The sequence below is a fragment of the Amblyomma maculatum genome, chromosome 7, assembly GCF_055883805.1.
Source record: "Amblyomma maculatum isolate TAMU_Amacu chromosome 7, ASM5588380v1, whole genome shotgun sequence".
Classification (NCBI taxonomy): Eukaryota; Metazoa; Arthropoda; class Arachnida; order Ixodida; family Ixodidae; genus Amblyomma; species Amblyomma maculatum.
The window spans coordinates 64,952,293-64,973,022 of NC_139350.1; the positions used below are offsets into that span (position 1 = coordinate 64,952,293).

General features: G+C 46.1%; 1 protein-coding gene across 2 annotated transcripts in view; it reads left to right on the plus strand.

Annotated features, from left to right (window-relative positions):
- Positions 1–20,730, plus strand: part of LOC146183573 (uncharacterized) — a 90,705-nt gene that overhangs the window by 56,346 nt on the left and 13,629 nt on the right. The window contains exons 4-5 of one of the 2 annotated variants that reach the window (XM_084609155.1): positions 17,746–17,964; positions 18,943–19,201. The gene's annotated coding sequence lies outside the window, so the exon portion shown is untranslated. The remainder of the gene's footprint in view (positions 1–17,745; positions 17,965–18,942; positions 19,202–20,730) is intronic. The other variant, XM_084609154.1, reaches the window with a different exon arrangement.

Here is a 20,730-nt window from a genome sequence, read left to right on the forward strand (position 1 = left end):
TTGCAACAAACCGAGTTGCGGAGCCTGCGAGTAAACATTGGTGACTTTGAGAATAGGAGTTGGCATTTAAAATTCTTTTTTTCCTGTGAGTTCCATATCGCGGTCTTCACTATTTCAATACCTATGAAAACAGTGTTATTGCATCACTTGACACGTCTATTTGTTCATGGCATGAGCATGACCTACGGTTGTGTCGCAGTACATCGTGAAGTGGCACGGACATGAAAGCATGACTGCCTGATATAGTCCGACTGGAGAGTTATTTAGTTACAGCTTAGCATGATTCGCCTCATGCTAATCTATAATCAGCTTTTAAGTGGGGGACTGCTTCAGAAGAAAAAATTTTTATACTCAATGAATATGCATACCGTATTTTCCACTTAATAAGGCGCACCCCTCATATTTAGAGTCTTTCAACAAAAATATTGGTATATAAGATGCACCCTTGTCTAAGACGCACCCAAATTTATTCAGGTTAGGGCAATACAGACTTGACAGTATAGGCTTGCTCGACCATTGCTATGTTCCTGTAAGAAAATTTGTTACATGTGATAGACAAAAACTGAGGAAACACTTATGCATGAAAATCTTTCCCTCAATGAGAGCAGAAACATTTTATTACCGTAAAAACCCGAATATAATATAGACCCACGTTTAATACGAGACGCAATTTGGGGGTGGCAAAACGGGAAAAAAAAAGGTTTCAGCCGCGTATAATGCAAGCGAGGAAAATTTTTTGAAAGCCTTTATTTTCAGAGCCTTTCGCTCTCTTCATTTCATTGTCAGCCGTCGTCTGTCGGACTTTCTTCAGAAATTCTTTTGTCAGACATATCCTCTCATAAGAGGTTGTTTTCTGTCCCGTCGAGTGCATTGAGAATGCTGCATTTCTTAAAAGAGCGGCATACAAGCTCCTCAGAAATGCTGGCCCAAGCATCCACGATCCAGCTGCAAATGATCGCTCGATAGGCCCGCTTCAGTCGCCTGGAAGCAGTTATTTCGGGGTCTCCCGACCTCATCCACTCCTGGTAACACCACTTGTCAGCATTCTTAAATGGCTTGTTAATACAAACATCTAGCAGCTGTAACTGGGACGTCATCATTCCCGGAATCACGAGTTTGGTGCACTATTCATGCAGTAGCCTCTTTACTGAGTCGGTAGGTGGCGGCAGAACGCATCCAACACAAGCAATGATCTGAACCCCAGCAGTGCTCCGGGCTGCTGGCACCACACAGACTTGACTCGGTCAAGAACTAGTCTCGTCCATCCACCCCTTGTTCTAACACTGGACGATAACATTTGTTTGGAGTTTCACGCCTTCAGCCAGCATCTTCCGTTTAAATAAAACATAAGGTGGAAGCTTGCGCGGCCATCTGCAGTGCAGGCCAGCATTACAGTAAGCTGCGTCTTCTCATTTGCTGTCGATCAGACACAAACCTGCTTGCCGCCTCTTTTGTGCACTGTGAGCGCCGACGGCATGTTAAGTTACATGGGAGTTTGGTCAGCATTCCTGATTTGGCCCACCTGGAAATCATGACTTCTGTAGCGATGTTACCTGTCGCTGGAAGGCCACAAGCTATTCCTCGTAACTTGTGAGGAGTTTCTGAGGGATGGACATTTGCCAACACAACAAAAACCCTGCTCAGCGGATAAAACGGCACACCCAATTTTGTGCTCGCTTTAAGGTCACTCCGCGGAATGCCTTTATCCTTGGCAATCTCCCCTCGCTTTAACTTGGAGCAGCTCGATGCTTGCTGCTAGGTGTGCTGCACGCTGTTCTTGGACGAAGGCTGCGAGATCCTGCTCAACTTTAAGGAACACTCCACTTTTTCATTCCCGAAAACTCTTCCTCTTGCCGCTGCATGCAAATAGGACTTCCTTTTGTTTTCTCCAGCCCCGCACGCTGCCCTCAGTGACTCCAAATTGCCACCCAGTTGCACAATTCCCGATGGTCGCGGCAGCGAGGATAACCTTCCTTTTAAGGGGGGATGCGACCTTTGAAAACCGAAAAATTGCGAAACAGTCGATATTCAGAAGATTATATATTCCAGTAGGATGTCTTATAAACTACCCTTTCCGTAATTATTAATGCCCAACTCGTCGTAGAAATCATCATCATCATCAGCCTGACTATACCCACTGCAGGGCGATGGCCTCTCCGATATTTCTCCACTTAACCCCGGTTCTGTGCTAGCTGCATCCACTTGACCCCTGCAAACTTCTTAACCTCATCCGCCCACCTAACTTTCTGCCACCCCCTGCTACGCTTTCCTTCTCTTGGAATCCAGTTTGTTACCCTAAGTGACCATCGGTTATCCTCTCTTCGCACTACATGTCCTGCCCATGCCCATTTCTTCTTATTATTATTATTTAAAACTTTATTGCCGCCGATACAGGAGGTTTCCCTACTCCCCCACCCAGGTACGCAGACCCGAATAGGGGGCTGGGACTCCGCGACTAGAAGCGCGCAAGGATACATTGATTCTTGGCGGCCTCAGCCGCCAGGCGGATGACTTCTTTTTTTGGTCTCAAGGGTTTCGCTTTGGAGAAGGGATTCCCAAGCTTCCTTGTTGTGAATGTTGGCCACTGCCCCAGGCGAAAAGGGGCATTGCCAGATTATGTGATCTAGTGTACCTCCCTGTCCACAGTGTTTACAGTTTTCGTGTTGTCTTTCATCTACTTTTAAATGGTGCAGCCATACCGGTTCGGGGTAATTTCCGGCCTGTAGTCTGCAAAGACTTTTGGCCTCTTCGTTGTTTAGCGCTTTATGTAGAGTGGAGAATGTTTTTCTGTTGAGTTTGTAGTATTCACAGATCTCGTGGTAGGTGTTTAACCTCTCCTCGGGTTCTGGGTTCTTAATTTCCACTAGAATATCGGTAACTTGAGTTATTTCTCTGACCCACTCTGCACGCTTCCTATCTGTTAATGTTACTGCTGCCATTTTTCTTTCCAAAACCTTCTGTGTTGTCCTCGACTTAAGTAGAACTCTCTTGGTTAGCCTCCACATTTCAGCCCCATAGGTGAGTAAAAGTACGATGCAACTGTTGTATTCTTTCCTCTTGAGCGATACCGGTAAGCTGCTAGTCATAATCTGCGAGTGCTTACCAAATGCGCTCCATCCCAATCTTATTCTTGTTATTTCCTTTTCATGGTCCGGATCTGCATTTACTACCTGTCCTAAGTAGACATATTCGCCTACTACTTCCAGTACTTCGCTACCTAATGTAAACTGCTGTTCCTTTCCGGGGCTGTTAAATATGTCATAGAAATACTGGAAATTAATTATATAGACCGTTTACAGAGAGTAGTTCCACTTTCCCTAAAAGGTGGCGCTACTGGGACGGGCATCATTGCTGGCCTTCGGAACGCATCTGCGTGCAGTGCGGACTGCTGTTGTGCATCTTGTGTAAGAATGCTGGCTGACTTTTAAACACCGCTGCTTTGATGCAGGTGTCATCTGTATTGCCGAAATATTTTGCGAGGAAGTAGAGCTAATGACCCTGTTTTTTATTGGCGGAAGAACAGACGATGCTTTCTACATAAGGTGCACATCATGGCCTAGGCCAGCATTTTTCTCGGAGTTGTATCACGAGTTCATGTTCCTTTCTGGGACAAGAAAGTGCCTGTGAATTGTAGGGAAAGGCTATACCTCACGCACCAGCTCATTTTAGTACCAACAGTACCCACGGGAATGCGAGAATTACACTGACGTTTACTGAGTAGTTGTATAATGCATCTTCGCACTGCTGCCGCGTTACTTTCACAGGGCATTAAGAACTACCTCAATGTGGCTAATAATGTATTTGCATTTATAAGAATTGATTGTGCAGAGAAGGAAACTCAGTGTGGGCATGTCAGTGAATCTACTTACTTCAATTAGGTCCTGTTCCCAAAGATATGCGGGATCGAATCCCGGCCTCGGTGGCTGCTTTTCCATGGAGCCGTAAACCCAGGCGCCCATGTGCTGTGCGATATCAGTGCACGTTGAAGAACCCCAGGGGGTGGGAATTTTCGTAGTCCTCCACTCATAGCCTGAGTCGCTTTGGGATGTTAAACCCCACAAACCAAACCAAGCTTTAATTAGACAAGCACTGCTGCAATACATGTAATAACTGCCGCTTTTATAAAACTAATGCACGAGCCAATGATGAAATTTACCATGGCAAGATTTTCTTTATCTCCGCTTGCTTGGGCTGCCTACTGTGGGTTCTGAATTCCGATGCAGTTTCCAGTAACTTTCCCCCAGATCGTAGGTGAACGCCGCTGAGTGCCTGATGCGGCCTTCAAGCAGTATAATAGTCTTTTGAAGCCAGGACGATTACTGGAGGTAGGTTAAATTATATCTTATCAATTGTTGGGGATTACACGCATCCATATTGAGCAGTAAATATTGTGCACAATGTTAAATGGTGAACATTCATAATGCGCCTCAGCCAGCACGGTCTGACCATGCGTTCGCCCTTTGCACAAGGAATAAAAAAAATAAAAAGTTTGAGGGAATAATAAGGAATAAAAAAAATTAAAAGTTTGAGGGAATAATTAGTTTGTAATCTATTCAGTTTTGCAGAAAACCATGTTTTCCACAAAGAGCGCTAGAGAGGAAATTTATAAAAGAAAAAAAAATGAGTCGATGGCTGATGGGTTTGCAGAAACGTTCTAGCCAATACAGACAGTTAGGAGGATGCAATAAATGAAGTGCGTGGTTAAGGTAAGTATTATTTATCACCTACACATACTATGGGCATTCACATTTTTGGCTGTCTACAAGCTCGTTGTTCCCAGTGACAGCGGGTACGCCGCACCATGCAGCCGAGTACGGGCGCTGGAAGCCGTCAAACCAGAAGGCCGGCTATGGCAGAAGGGTCACATGATCAAATATGGCAGCGCCCATGCGCTCGTGCTGTAAAGGGTCTATAACAAGCGGTGCCAGCCGCAAAGCAGCAAGCATGTGCCGAAAATTCCCCCAAACTTTGCGCGCGCCATTCCTCTCCTGCTAAACGGAGTGCCACCATCTTGGTCTTGTTTTGTTTGTGAATTTTTGCGCTTTCTTTTACAACCCTCGGTGACGGCGGTGTGGTCGAGGTGTGGCTTGCTTCCGATTGGGAACCTCGCAGCGCCTTTCGAGTTTCCTGATCTCGAGTTAAGGCTACGATTGGGCAAAGCGTGTGCTCCGCGAGAACGCTGGGGATCGGGCGACTGTATTAGCTGCTGCATCCGCTGGCGCGTTGATCTCAGCCGTCTGCCTCCCTCGTCGTCTGATTCGGTTGTTTGCTCTTGTTGTTGGCTGTCTTTGTACTTGTGCGTTCTGTTTGCCTCTCGCCATTTTTGCGGTAGATATATTTACGTTCTCTCGACGTGCCCTCTGAATGGTTTCGTGCAACATGAAATGTGTGGTCGCTCACAATGCCTCAAGATGCGACACATGTTCAGTGCATGGAAGCAAGGCCGTCCTCATGGCGAGGCATGCCTCTGACGACTGCATCAATGCCTGCAGCATCCTAACATCTGTTACAGTGCAACTTAGAAAACAAGGCAATTATAAAAGCCCCTTCTCTTGCCCAGCGATACCTATCCAGAAATTACCACAATGAATTTCACAATGAATTTCACATACCAACACACTCCGCAAATTCTACAGGCCTGCCCCATGTGACCCATATGATATACTCCTGTAACTTGAGAACCAGCTTGCACAGCTTTATGAAACTTTATTAATAGTTATTCAAATGTCCATGCTGTAAGCCTGCCCTAAGAATTTCATTGAAATATTTTGACAAATAAAAGGTAGTGCTCTCTCAACCTTCTAGGGTCATTTTCTCAGAATCACGTTTTTGCCTAGCGTGGCTGCTTAGGACAGCCGTATCTCGGGAACCGCTTATCAGCTTTTTATGAGGTTTCTTTTATTCCATACCTCAATAAATTTCTGAGGGCAAGATAATTTCATTTTATCACGATATTGTGTCTAGAATAAATGACAATTAAAATTTGGCTAATGCAGGTCGGATTAATAACACTGATTTTGTGGCTGTGCTAAAATCTTTCACCAAAGAAATTTAGAAAAAGGGAATTGTCTTGCCCTGGGGTGACTATCCAGGAATGACCATAACAAATTACACAGTGCCAGCACGTTTATCCAGGCCTGCCTCAAGGGACCTATATAAACCATCTTGATATACTCTAACTTGATAACCAATGAGCCCAGCTCTATGAAACTTGTTAGTTCTTCATATGTTTATATTATGTTTATATATGTTTATAATATATGGTAATATTTATTTAAATATTTCAAGAAATAAAAAAGTTGGTGTTCAAGTGTAGCCTCCCCCATTAAAGGCAGTCGAACGCTGTCTTCGTGCTCCTGACATTGTGGGAAATTCTTCCATTTCTATGCGTGTGCTTCCATAAGTCAACATGATCAAAATGGTGGAGCAACAACAAACAAAAAATGAAGGCTACCGATGCCACCACTAGGTGACGCAACCACCAAAAAGAGTATTGGTGGTGATAGCGCTGAGCAATAACGAAACTGAGCGCTGAGCAATAACGAAACTGCAACTGTGAATTTGAGCCAGAAATTGTTTGGATCCATATATAATACGAATTAAAAATTTGACACTGCAGAATTTGGAAAAAAACTTATTTTTACGGTACTACTCAAAGCCTTGAAAGGCTTTATCTTGGTACGCAGTTGCCGACTTCTCAGGGCAGTGCTTAGGCATCCTCTTTGCGCTCATAATCACTGCGCTTACCGTTCTCGCGCGCGGGAGCTCTGACGCATATGGCAAAGCACGTGCAGGAAAAAGAAAATACACATGCAATAGCAACCAAACAATGTTGTAAATCATAACTTGAAAAGAGAGTGGGCTCGATCTGGCTTGTATTGGCAGTGTGAAAAGGGCGAGCAGCATGGATGTCGCCACCTTTTGGCATTCTGCTAGTGAGACGGCTGTGCTATTCTAGAACACTATAACGACTGTAAATGTTGTAATCGCAGCCATTGCTACTGTTACCGTGTTACGATAGTTGGCCAGTGAATATTGCGCAAAGCAAATAAACAAACAAACAAACAAACAAAAATGCACATAAGACGCACCGTTGTATAGGACGCACTACAGAAATTTTAGTAAAAAAGTCTCCTCTTATACACCGGAAAATATGGTTTCCTTAACTAATGTCTTGTGCTGGTTTCAAAAAATGGGATTACTTTGCTTTGTTGGTAGGACAGTTAGTTCTCAAGGTACAATTAACATTTAAGGACATAGTTTTCAGCGCAAAGGCACGCGGCCAAAAAAAAAAAAGAAGGAAGACTATAGGGACGAACACAGCGCTTGTTCGTCCCTATAGCCTTCCTTGTTCGTCCCTATAGTCTTCCTTCTTCTTTCCTTTGGCCGCGTGCCTTTGCGCTGAAAACTCTGTCCTTAAATCTAGAATACCAACTAGCCCAACAACTAACTCTGCTGAAGTACAATTAACACCTTATTGTTAAGAACAATGAGAAAAGTAAAAAATAAAAGCTCATAAATAGCACATGGTTAGACTCTAGAAAGAATATGGTATGCAATGTTGGGAACATCTTTTTAGTTTTGCCATCATTACTGTCTTACAGCACAATAAAATTTGCGCAGAAAACTGAGTAACGTGCACTCAGCAAGTAGAACATCAAAAAATATTCGAGCCTTAATTAAAAATCTGCTGCCAATGTTGCATGCTTGTATCAGCTAGCTACATGCTAAAAAAAAGAGAATGGTGGTTTTCTCAGGTGTAGATGCTTAGATAGGCCACTTTAGAATTTGCTCAGACTCCAAAATTTGCATTCTGGAAAAATGAGAAAAACAAGCTGTGATGTTTATTAAAAAAATTGGCAGAGGCTTAGCTTGGTTAAGCCCGGTAGATTGTGAAAACAATACCCATGGCTACGCCCAGGTTCAGCTAATGTTCGGCTGGTGGTGGTGCTTATGGATATGTTGTTATGATTAGACTGTGGTGGTTATACAATGATTCACTCTGAATACGACATGGATACGCGGTTCCTCCGTCTCTGTAGCTCGCTGCTGTCTCTTACGCTCATTGTGATGAGCTTCCCTAGCGGTAGGTGGCATCGTCGAAGCAGGTGTTAAACCGCCGGCGGAGGCACCACCACTACTCGCAGACAGCGCAAGATGGTCGCCCAGCTCTTCGGCGTGACGTCATAACACCTGTTGCGCTCCTGGCGGACAGCGCGGGAGTTAGGTCGCCGAGGGTGGCACCGCCACTGCTTGCAGATGGCGCGAGATGGTCGTCCAGCTCTTCGGCGTGGCGTCACACAGAGGTCACGCGAAAGGTCAATGGTGGCACCGCCACGGTACGGCAAAGGCTTGAAAGTGCAAGTAGTATTGCTTTCGCAATAAAAAAAAAACAAAAATGATCCATCCAGTGGCCTTGGGAAGTTGCTAATAGCCTCCTGAAATTTTGTCCGATTGCATACTAGCATTTAAGTGGTGGTGCACTGCACATTTCCTGCAGTTTTGTGCTTCTTGGCACATGCACCTTTCCTCTGCTTGTTCTTCTCCTGAATGCATTTAGTTGTCTGGGGGCTGGAGGTCAGGTTCAGCTTTTTCAGAGTGCATGTAGCAGTTCTTTCAATTCATGCACTAAACTTCATCACAGCCCCCCGCCCCTCACGCCACAGGGGGCCTGATTAAAAAATGCTGAGCACAACATAATCGAGCAAAAGTTCAATAAATGAGCCAATTCCATTGTGTGAAGAATGTCCTCGTGCCAAGCACGAGCCGTTAAATGAGACTGCAATATTTCAGGGTTTCCCAAGGTTCATCTCTGTGTGTACACCTGCCAAATGTATCGCACATAGTCAGCTGTCACCTGGCCTGCACGGTCCACCGTTGGCATCAACTTTTCCTTATTGAAGACACGGCTCTTAAAGCCATTTTTCTTACCTTACTAAACTTATTAAAACTTTGTATTATGATTCAACTTCTAGCATTGATTTCAAATATGTAACTATTTTTCCAATTGATCAGTTATCAAAAGATAAATAAAATTATTTGTGCATAATTTGCGGAAACAATGCAAAAATACCCACACTACAGAAAATTCACATGGACACTTTGCTAGGTACTAGAAAGCATAAGAAATACAATATTTGGAGCACTCTTCTGATATAACAAATCTTAGTGATGTTATAGCGGTTCAAAGTTCACTGTTCCAAATGTAGGTGCCTTACTGTCTGATGTAGAGCAAAACAAAACTGAAAATCTTTTGAAACATAAATTGCAAACTCTGTTCCTTACATTGTGTGCTTTGCATATTTTGCTATATGCCACCACAAAAATTATGGTTCTGCCTCCATTGAAGGCAGAGATATCACTTCCACAAATGAGCAAGAAGTCAAGAATGGGTGTTTTGAGAAAACGAGAAAAAAGAATTTTTTCTTTATTTATGGGCGGATTTGCACCAGATTTGCACCATTTGTGCGTTTTATCGTGCTCATTCCAGAACTGCAAACTGTTTTTACTTAATGCAGGTAGTTTTATGTATAATAAGGCAAACTGGTCTTTTGTTTGGAGGAAGCATAGTTAGTAAACAATCGATCTTGAGGAGAAGATTTCGATCCTTAAATGGTCTAGAATCATCAACGGATGGCAGTAATGCATAAATGAGCCTTCTAGGGTGATTTGGAAGAAAGAAGCTGAGATATTGCTGCTCCAAAATGGTGACTGTATACAAAATTCAGTTTTGTGAAACCGGTGAAAATATGTTTTTGGCACATTTTTGAATTACCAAGACTAACAGCAAGTCAATAAAATGAGTTATGACTGGTTTTTGGTGTGAAATCACCGTTTCCCTCCGAGATAATTGCTTCTGCAACTCAGAAGTCAATTTATTTTGACAAGGTTTGCGATTTCACATGCCGCGCGTGATGCCGTTTCACGATCGCCGCACCACTTTTCTGAGTGCCCGATCTGTCGCGCCCATGAAAACTGCTTAGGTATTACTTTTTCATCTGCATAATCAAGATTACGATGCTCATACACGACAGAAATCGCTTCAAGTAAATCATTCGCTCTCCTATGTGTCGTTGCTTTGTCACTGAATGCGGATAACTCGATGCCGCATTGTCGCGTCACTGGTGCGCCTCTTATCTCAACCTTTCTGCGCTTTTTAGGCCTATGGGGATCGAGCCTAAATTTTCTCTGTTTTACGCCATGGTCGTGTCGAAAAAGCGTCGCTAAACGAGCTAGGTCTGACTATGTGACCTTTTCAAAATGGCACCAGGCCGCAAGCAGTCGATGCCGGCATTTTAATTTTGTCCCTTTGTTTTCTGCTTCGGGTGTTCACTCACAGACGCCAGTCGTGACATGGGAATAGCCTGAATCTCAATCTTTCGAACGAGACTCAAAATGATGACGGCGGAGCGCGTATTTCTCGATCTGCGGCCAATCAAAACTCGGTGCGATTTGACCTCAATTTAAAGGGCCAAGCGTTCAGAGTCACAACTTCGGAATGCTGTAACATGCGAAATGGGTGGTATTTTTTAACCACAATTTGCATATAGCTGCGGAAATGTCTCGGGACAGCAAAAATGAAGAAGTTGAAAATCCAATATTTAGACTGATTTTCAGACGCAAAAAGCCGTGCCCCCCCTTAACATATTGTTAAGAAAAGAACACAGTGGTAAACGCTAGTTCACTCTTAGACGCACAGCACACACCGCACACCACAGAACAAAGTTAGCTAGGCTTGAGCGTCGTCTTCTTCACTACTTCACATCAGCACGTCGTCGTCGTCTCGATATACTGTGCTCCGTAACAGTTTTCCCCGCGCCGAAGAAGCACCGTCCCGGTGCATCCTACACAGGAGAACTCGAATGATATGGTTTTAGACGGGCGACATGCACGAGTTCTGGATGAGGGGCTGTGGAAGGATTCTTGGGCTGTAAAGGGGCGATCTCATAGGTCACATCGGTGACTTGCCGCAAGACGGAGTAGGGGCCCACGTAACGAGGCAAAAGTTTTTCACACATACCGACACGGCGAGCCGGGTGCCAAAGAAGTACGAGGGAACCAGGAGTGTAGTGAACGTCTCGGTGATGAAGGTCGTAACGACGTTTTTGAGAGCGCTGAGACGCTCCAAGACGCTCTCGAGCTATGTGGCGGGCAGCATCAGCGCGGGCGATGGCATCCGAAGCGTAGCTGCAGGAAGAGTCGTCAAGAGGCAGCAAGGTGTCGAATGGGAGTAAAGGGTCACGGCCGAAGAGTAGGTAAAAGGGAGAGTAGCCGGCGGTGTCATGGCGTGAGGAGTTATAGGCGAACGTGACGAAAGGTAAGGAGACATCCCAGTCACGATGGTGATCGGAAACATACATAGACAGCATGTTGGTCAGAGTGCGATTGAGGCGCTCAGTAAGACCATTCGTTTGCGGATGGTAGGCCGTGGTGAACTGGTGACGAGTAGCGCATGAGCGGAGAAGGTCATGAAACACTTGAGAGAGGAAACAGCGGCCACGATCTGTGAGCAGTTGACGTGGAGCGCCATGAATCAAGATGACATCATGCAGAAGAAAGTCGGCAACGTCGGAGGCGCAGCTGGTAGGGATAGCCCTGGTTACAGCATATCGGGTGGTATAATCAGTCGCCACAGCAATCCACTTGTTTCCAAAAGTCGATGTCAGAAAAGGCCCAAGAAGATCGAGGCCCACACGAGAAAACGGCTCTGTCGGCACTGGAATTGGTTGCAAGGGCCCACTAGGTTGAAGCGAGGGTATCTTACGGCGCTGACACAGCTCACAAGCGGCGACGTAGCGACGGACAGAACGGTAGAGACCAGGCCAGAAAAATCTGCGTCGCACACTGTCATAAGTGCGTGTGACTCCCAAGTGTCCTGCTGTAGGAACGTCGTGAAGTTGGGCGAGGACACTAGAGCGCAGATGAGCCGGAACGACCAGTAAAAGGTCCGCGCCATCTGGACGCATATTGCGTCTGTATAATATCTCGTTATGGAGTACAAACATGCTGGCGGAAGAATCGGGGATGTTGCGCAGCTGGTCAATAATTGGTTGCAGGGCAGGATCACGACGCTGTTCGGAGCCGATATTGATAAAGTCCGAGATGGACAAAACATAGTCGTCAGCAGTATGGTCGGACAAATCGGGAGGATCTACGGGATGGCGGGACAAGCAGTCAGCGTCTTGGTGTAAGTGGCCGGACTTGTACACCACAGTAAATTCATACTCTTGTATTCGTAAGGCCCAGCGACCTAAGCGGCCAGTGGGGTCCTTAAGTGAGGACAGCCAACACAAAGCATGATGATCAGTCACTACACAGAAGGACCGCCCAAACAAATAAGGGCGGAATTTGGTCAGCGCCCAAACAAGTGCAAGGCACTCCCGCTCTGTGATTGAATAATTGCGCTCAGAGGACGAAAGCAGGCGGCTAGCATAAGCAATGACGCGGGAGGAACCATGCTGGGACTGGGCAAGGATAGCACCAATACCATGTCCGCTAGCGTCGGTGCGCAGTTCGGTAGGTGCAGAAGGATCAAAGTGCGCCAGAACAGGTGGGGTGGTGAGGGCGGAAATAAGTGTCGTGAAGGCATAGGCTTGGTCAGAACCCCATGTGAAAGGTACGTTTTTTTGCAGAAGAGAGGTAAGTGGGCGAGCGATGTCTGCGAAGTTCCGAATGAAGCGGCGGAAGTAAGAACAAAGGCCAAGGAAGCTTCGCACGTCACTTGAGCTACGTGGGGTAGGGAAGTCGCGCACAGCTCGAACTTTGTCAGGGTCGGGCTGCACACCATTTGCGTCAACCAAATGACCCAAGACTTTGATTTGGCGCCGGCCGAAGCTGCATTTTTTGGCGTTCAATTGAAGACCGGCGCGGCGGAAAACGTCCGGGACCGTAGAAAGGCGGTCAAGGTGGGTTGCGAACGTGGAAGAGAAAACGACGACGTCATCCAGGTAGCATAAACATGTTGTCCATTTAAAGCCACGGAGGAGTGAGTCCATCATGCGCTCGAATGTCGCAGGAGTGTTACAGAGTCCAAATGGCATCACCTTGAATTGATAGAGTCCGTTGGGGGTGACAAATGCGGTTTTCTCGCGATCCCGTTCGTCGACAGCAATTTGCCAGTAGCCTGAACGCATGTCGATAGAAGAAAAATAGCTGGCACCATGCAAGCAGTCAAGCGCGTCATCAATTCGCGGAAGAGGGTAAACATCCTTCTTTGTTATTTGATTAAGGTGGTGATAGTCGACACAAAATCTCCAACTTTGGTCTTTCTTTTTGACCAATACAACAGGAGACGCCCAGGGACTGCAGGAAGGCTCAATAATATTTTGCGCCAGCATCTTGTCCACTTCTTTCTGTGTAACATGCCGCTCAGTAAGGGAAACACGATAAGGCCGTCTGTGGATGGGGTTGGCGTCACCCGTATTGATTCGATGGGTCACAGCGGATGTTTGGCCCAATGGTCGGTCACCGAAATCAAATATATTGCTGTACGACAGCAAAAGGTCGGAGAGAGCTTTGGCTTGGTCATTTGGCAGATCCGCGGCTATCATGCCTGAAAAGAGGTTCGAATGAGAAGAAGGCGATATATGCTGCTCCGACATATACTGAGGGGTTAGAGCCGCAACTTCGCAGTCCGCCAAAGGAAACAGATCAGCGAGTGCGATACCATGGGGTAAAACTTGAGTCGAACGGCTGAAGTTCAGTACGGGAAGATAGGTGCGGTTAGCAGTGACAGTCACGACGGTATGGGGAAGTATGACGTTGTGACGGAGAACAACATCGGTAATTGGGCAAGTGACGTATGTGCCATCAGGAACTGCGGGGATCGGGGCCAGCGGGACATAAATAGCAGCTTCGGGTGGTAGGCGAACAAATTCGGCGGATCGGAGGCGGGGCTTGACATCGGTGTTTTCGGAGCAGTAGGGCAGGTCTAAGCGAAGAAGACCAGTTGAACAATCGATCAGGGCAGAATGGGCCGTTAAAAAGTCGATGCCGAGGATCACATCGTGAGGGCAGCGGTCGATAACAGTGAAGAGGACGGGGGTAGTGCGACCGGAAATACTCACGCGTGCAGTGCACAGTCCCACGACGGCAGCGACGCTTCCATCGGCAACACGAACGGCGGATGAAGCGGCGGGTGTGACAACCTTTTTGAGACGGCCGCGAAAGGATGAGCTGAGGACTGAAATTTGGGCACCAGTGTCAATGAGGGCAGTAACAGGGGCACCGTCCACATAGATGTCTAGAAGGTTGCGGCGATGAGCGAGGGTCAGCAGAGGATTTTCGGGCCGGGTCGTCAATGCAGCGTCACCTCCGGGAGCTGCATTGGTTAGTTTTCCGGATGAGAGCCGGAGAAGTGGGGAGATGTGGAACGACGAGAATTGGGCGAGCGGGACCTCCGGGTCTGAGGAGACGGTGAGCGGCTGGGCATGCACGGGGCTGGCGAGTTAAAGTCACGAGTGCGCGTATCACGGACATAGGTTGGGTGTGGAACATATTCGGCGCTGCGATCAGAATAGTAGCGAGGTCGAGGTGGCGGAACCCAACGGCTGCGGCAATGGCGGGAAATGTGGCCGACACGTGAGCAGGTGAAGCAGATTGGTCGGTCATCCGAGGTTCGCCATTCTTCCGTGTTGCGGTAGCGGTAGCGGTACCGAGTCTGAAAGGGATTGGTAGGAGCCGCAGCAGCTACGACAGGAACATTAGGTTGGAGCGAGGGCTGTGCGGAAGGTTGGCCGAAGTTGAAGCCCACGTTCGCGTTGAGGCCCACATTTGCGAACTCCTGGCGAATGACAGATTGGATTAAGGCTATAGTAGCATCCGCTGGTTGAGGAGCGAATGCAACGGGTGTCATAGCCTCTATCTCTCGACGAACAATCCTGGTCAAGTTGGAGGGATGAGATGGCTGCTGCAAGGTTGGACTATCTTCGCACGAGGACGTAGCAGCTGTGTTTGGCAAGCGTTCGAAGCGGTGAGTAATACGGCGGTGTTTTGCTTGTTCAAACTGGCGGCAAACTTGGATAACTGATTCGACCGTCGGACAATCTTTGCAAAGCAGCAAATTATAAACATTGTCTGCAATTCCCTTTAATATGTGGCCCACCTTGTCTATTTCGGACATGGCGCTGTCCACCTTTCGGCATAGTGCTAGAATGTCTTGGATATAAGACAAGTACGATTCCGTCGAAGACTGGGCACGGGATGCGAGGTCTTTTTGTGCGCCAAGCTTGCGTCCGATCGGCTTGCCAAATAGGTCTCGAAGCTTCTCCTTGCACATCTCCCACGATGTGATATCGTCTTCATGCGTCTCGAACCAGACGCGCGCCGTACCTGCCAGATAGAAGATTACGTTGGCGAGCATGAGGGTCGCGTCCCAACGGCTGTGCTTGCTGACCCGCTCGTACATGGCGAGCCAGTCTTCTACGTCGATGTGGTCGGTGCCGCAAAAGGCGCCTGGATCGCGAGGCTGCGTCATGACGACGGTGGGAGCTGATGGTGCCGCTGAAGAAGGTGTCGCGTCGGATTGCATAGTGATTGTACCAATCTGGCGGCCACTACGGAGATCCAGGTTTGGCGACTTACGTACTTCCAGCAATCCTCCACCAAATGTTAAGAAAAGAACACAGTGGTAAACGCTAGTTCACTCTTAGACGCACAGCACACACCGCACACCACAGAACGAAGTTAGCTAGGCTTGAGCGTCGTCTTCTTCACTACTTCACATCAGCACGTCGTTGTCGTCTCGATATACTGTGCTCCGTAACAATATTTTTGCCAAGTTTCGGTGTGCAAATCTTAATGTGAAATGTTCATTTCTAGTAATATATCATACTGTGTATCACGCTGATTTCCAGTTGTGTGGATTGCGCAAGCAACGAAAATGCTCACAATGAACATATTTTTTTTTGTCTGCCAATCCCACGCGGCGAACTCCATCCCGAAGAAATGTTGCCGGAATTCACGAAAGAAATAGTCAATTTCACAGCAAGGTCGTTCTCACTGCCAGGTTTACCGATGTTGACATTACCACTGCACACTTTGAACTTCACATACGCTAGAAGCTCATTCACCTACTTCAAATTGTTAACAGTGTAGGTCGTGTTGTCGAGTGGTTTGGCAGTGGTAGCTGTGGCGTCTTCGGTTCCACTGAAGAATACTGCCTTGCACTCTGTTGCAGGGCTCGGTGCCACTTGTCGAAGTTTTGCATGCGCTTTGCTTCCAATTTCTTCGATCGCGGAAGGTTGTAGCATCGGGTTGTCTTGCCAAATGCGTCTGTGTTCGAAGTTTGCCCATTCGCAGCCGTTGTTGCTGTCAGGCCTAACCCGGTCAGCACATCGCAAGTAGACGCAGGTGGTGGTGTCTGTGATGCTTGCTGTTTCTGCGGTGTTCTTCTGCAAGTTGTTAATGAGGGTTTTTTTCTTCTCTTTTCCGAACTTGTGCATCATTCGGAACTTTTGTGCTGACATTGCGAGACGCGCAAGTGACGACACTCCAACAAGATGGTGCCCGCTCATGCTTGTGGCCCGCAACAATCGCGCAGCCAATCGGGCGAAAGGTTTAGTCACGTGCACAGACTAGCGAATTGCAGCGTGTGTCGAGACTGTTTTTAAAGCTGCTCTTTCGAATGAGACCAAAATGAAGATCACTACTGGAGAACGACGACTACGTGTTGCGAAAAGAGCACGGTTTTTATATCAGAATCTGCCCTGAATGTGCATCGGTCTATATTTTTTAATCTTCTTGCTGAAATATTGGCTCTAGATTTCTGAAAATAGTAGAAGTAGAAAAAGAGCTGCAGATTTCAAAAATTGTAGTTTCGAAAAATATTTTTCGCTCCCAGAAGCAGTCTCTTTCCTTGAAGCTGATTTTTCGCAGAAAATAAATTGTTTTTATTGTTCCGAATTGTTCGGACTGTCCGATTGTTTGGACCATTTCCTGGGTCCTGCTGATTCCAAAATATATTGGTAAGTTTCCTCTGCCCACTTAAGAACATTTTTAAGAAATTGGCACTGAGGAATTTGTAGCCGCATCTTAATTACCAGCGTCACCATCACAGGTCGCACTAACATGATTGGCATTATCAGCTGAGCAGCAAGGGAAATTTAAGCCAAGCCAAAGTAACTGTGGCTGACCACATAAAAAATATGCCATGACGTTATAAGTTTCGCTTTCAATCTTTGTAAAAGGGCAACCTCTCATCGCGCTTGGTATCATTAAAGGGTCATTGCCGTCGCTTTGCCCAAACGTCACGCCATCTGATCCTCTTGTATTGCGACCGGCTGCATGCCTTATGTTGTAGGTCATCTTTTGGAACCATTGTGGGCAACAGTGGTCATGGACAGAGTTGCATGTAAAGGTAATAGTAACGGTTTCACATATAAGCAACTAAAATGGTGTGCTGATGGCACCGACAGAGAAGGGAGACATAGCAAGAACACTTGGCAGCGGTGTGCAGATGTCTCTAGGACTCGCACATGTCATGTTTGCAGTGTAGCTGCTTGTGTGTATGCTTAGTTTGTTTAGAGTTGGACTAATTGAACATTGCCTGAAAGCCCCCCCCCCCCCCCCCCCTGCCCAGTAAGTTGGAATATTTAGTGTGCCTAGGCCCCTCCCCCCTAGTAGTTAGTAGTTTGCTGCCTGTTTTCACTTAAATGACTTTTTCTCCACCATATAATGCTGCGAGTATTGCAATAAGTAAGTACAAACGACTTTACTAATGTTATTAAAACCAAGATTCTTGTGCAGGGTCCTGAGATACATGGCATGTGAAGCATGGCTTGCACCCCGCAGGCCTCCAAATTCCAGCCCTTGTTCCAGAAGCCTGTGCAAATTTCATGCATCAGTTTTTCACCAGACTTTTTATTTGAAATCAGCCTAAAGGTCCGAGGTCCCGTCCCGGGATGGTCACCTGCCTTCAACAGCGTACATAGAGAAAGGCACCGAACAAAACCTTCCTCTTCATCTGTAGGTTGTTTTTTCTTCTTTTTTGAGGATAGGTAGTGCTGGTATTAAACATTATGGCCGTGCAGAAACTGTCGCGGAGCCATTCTGAAGTAAGTGGCGACCATTCGGGCTTTATGTTGAAGAGGGCACATGCCACTTTTCTTTTCTGCAAAAAATTGAGTATGGTCTGCGGAGGAGGCCTTTTGTTCCAGTTAGAAAATAAGCCTTGTGGAAAAGTTTGCTTATAAATTTACGCAATTATTATCAAGAGCTGTTTTATTTTCTCATGTGCCAGTTGAAAGTTGAAAGTTGAAGGTTTATTTCCGCAACTGGTGTTGCGAGGACAGCCAGGGAAAAAGCTGTATAGACAGCTTGAGAGGTCCTGGCTTCCTCTTACAGAGCAGCATTGACGGCGGCGGAGTACAATACATCAAAGAAGATGTGAGGAAAAAAAAAAAACATCGTCGGTACAAAGAAAGAGACATACTTTTAGTATGCAGTGCATTGTACTTGTACAGTACAAAACTACATGAACTACATGAGTTGCTCACCTTTAACAGATAGACATAGTTTGCTATGAAAACTGAATGGCAGTAACTTTTTCCCTGGCTTTGATCCCTGACCCTAAATTGCTAAATAAATTTTGTTTTGATGTGAAGCAAAGGTATTGCGGCGGTAGTTAAATTTAAGGCAGGCACTTAAACTCTGCCTTTCATGGCTGCCATCTGTGGGTCCTCTTGCAAATAATGGTTTGCATACATCCACTTTACTGTGCTGCTCACTCAGTCATTAACTGCTTAGTTTGGGCTTTTATTAGCTTGGTCATATTCTTTGCATGCAGTTGCAAGCTACCCAGTTATGTGAAAGACCTTCCAGCATAGGTGGCTGTAACCAAGTCACATGGACATGCCTGCGTAGCTTAGCAGTAGCATGTCTTGGCATTGGCATTGGCGACGACGTGGAACGAGCATCGCCTGAGCACAGCTTGGTATTCTGCAGGTCGAGCCCTGGATACCAGCCTCAAGCGCCTTCCGCTGTATGAACGTCCCGAACGGGTCTGCACCAGTGACGGATAAAGAACATCAAAGATCCGGGGGTGCGTCAAATCGCTGAAAACCGTAATCTGCAGCATTGGACATTGGTTCTGACATCACTGCAACAGAACCTACAAAAGCCACCTGCGACTGCCGGGTGCCTCACTTGGCATTGGCGACGACACGGAACGAGCATCGCCTGAGCACAGCTTGCTTTTCTGCAGGTTAGTGCTTGGAAATATTTTTTAAACCTAATATTGTTGCTTCGGTCGTCGCCATTGCCAAGTTGTTTACAGTTGTGTGTACGCTTGCCTGCCGGAGGGCTTCCTGCGCTGATGGCGAAAGAACTAGCAAAGTTAAATGAAGAGATGAGACAAGAGTTGACCCAGTTAAAGGCAGAGCTTCAGCTGGCAATCAAAACTGCTCAGGCATCTATGGAAAGGGATGCATGAAGTGAAATTTGCGAACTACGCAACGAGCAAAAGAGTTTGACCAAAAGTCTTGAATTTGCTCATGCTGGAAATTGAAACACTGAAAAAGCAACTTACTAGTGAGGTTGAAAAAAACACAAAGCTAAGCACTGAAAAAGACAATGCTGAAGCGAAATGTGCAACTCTAGAACAACAGAATGAGGAGTTTGAAAAGCAAGTAGTTGGAAATTCAGGGAGTTGTGGAGGAAGAAGAGGAAAACATACGAGAAATCCTTATCAAAATTGGAAATGCTATCCAAGAACCAATCACAGACAGTGATATCAAGAAATTTCACCATGTTACCACCCGTAATGACAGCTAAGCAAAGAATATTGTTATTCAATTCAAGTCCCACGCAACACTCGACAGCGCTCTTGAAAAGGCCAAAAAGACTCTCCTTGCAAACTGAGATATAGGATTTGATAGCTCCGATCCCATATACATAAATGAATACCTTTGCCCCTTCCTGAAGAATCTTCCGAGCTTAACCAAACAATAGAAAAAACAACAAAACTGGAAGTTCGTGTGAGTTCATGGCAGAAAAATCTTTGCTCGCAAACATGAAACGTCAAAAGTTCTTCGTATACAATGTGAAAAAGACATTGGAAAGAGTCAGTGAGCGCAACTTATTTAGTATCCCATCTTGTTATTCAGAATGGCATTACAGCCTGCTGAAGTTAACAATCTTATCACATCTGGAAGCATGAGAGGTCTTAACTGCTTCCATCTAAACATAAGAACAAGTCATAATAAAGAAGACATAACTTTTTTTTGAAAACTTTACCTTCCCTTTTGATGTAGTCATGTTAACTGAAACGTGGTCTACAGCAGAATGTGATGCCATAACTGATGCAAATTATTAAACCTTCTCTTTGAACCGACCGAAAAAGCGGGGTTGCGGAGTTCAATTGAATATTAGAAAGTGCTTTCAGTGTGACTTACTTGACCACTTCGCTGCAGTCAATGACTGCATTGAATGTCTTACCGTAGTTAGTGAACCCTACATTTTTGCTGTGATGTTCAGGCCGCCAGATAAATGCATGAACAGTTTCTTTGAGTTTCTTGAAACCTTACTTGATTTTTCAAATAAGAATGACTACACAACAATTCTGGGAGGTGTTTTTAACATAGACCTGCTTACCTCGTCCACCTCTGAACAGTTCTTACAGACAACACTCTTCTCGCAAGGCTACAGCAATAGGATTCAGACTCCCTCAAGGATAACCACCAAACCATCCACACTGATAGATCTACAGTCAAATCTCGATATAACGAATCCCGC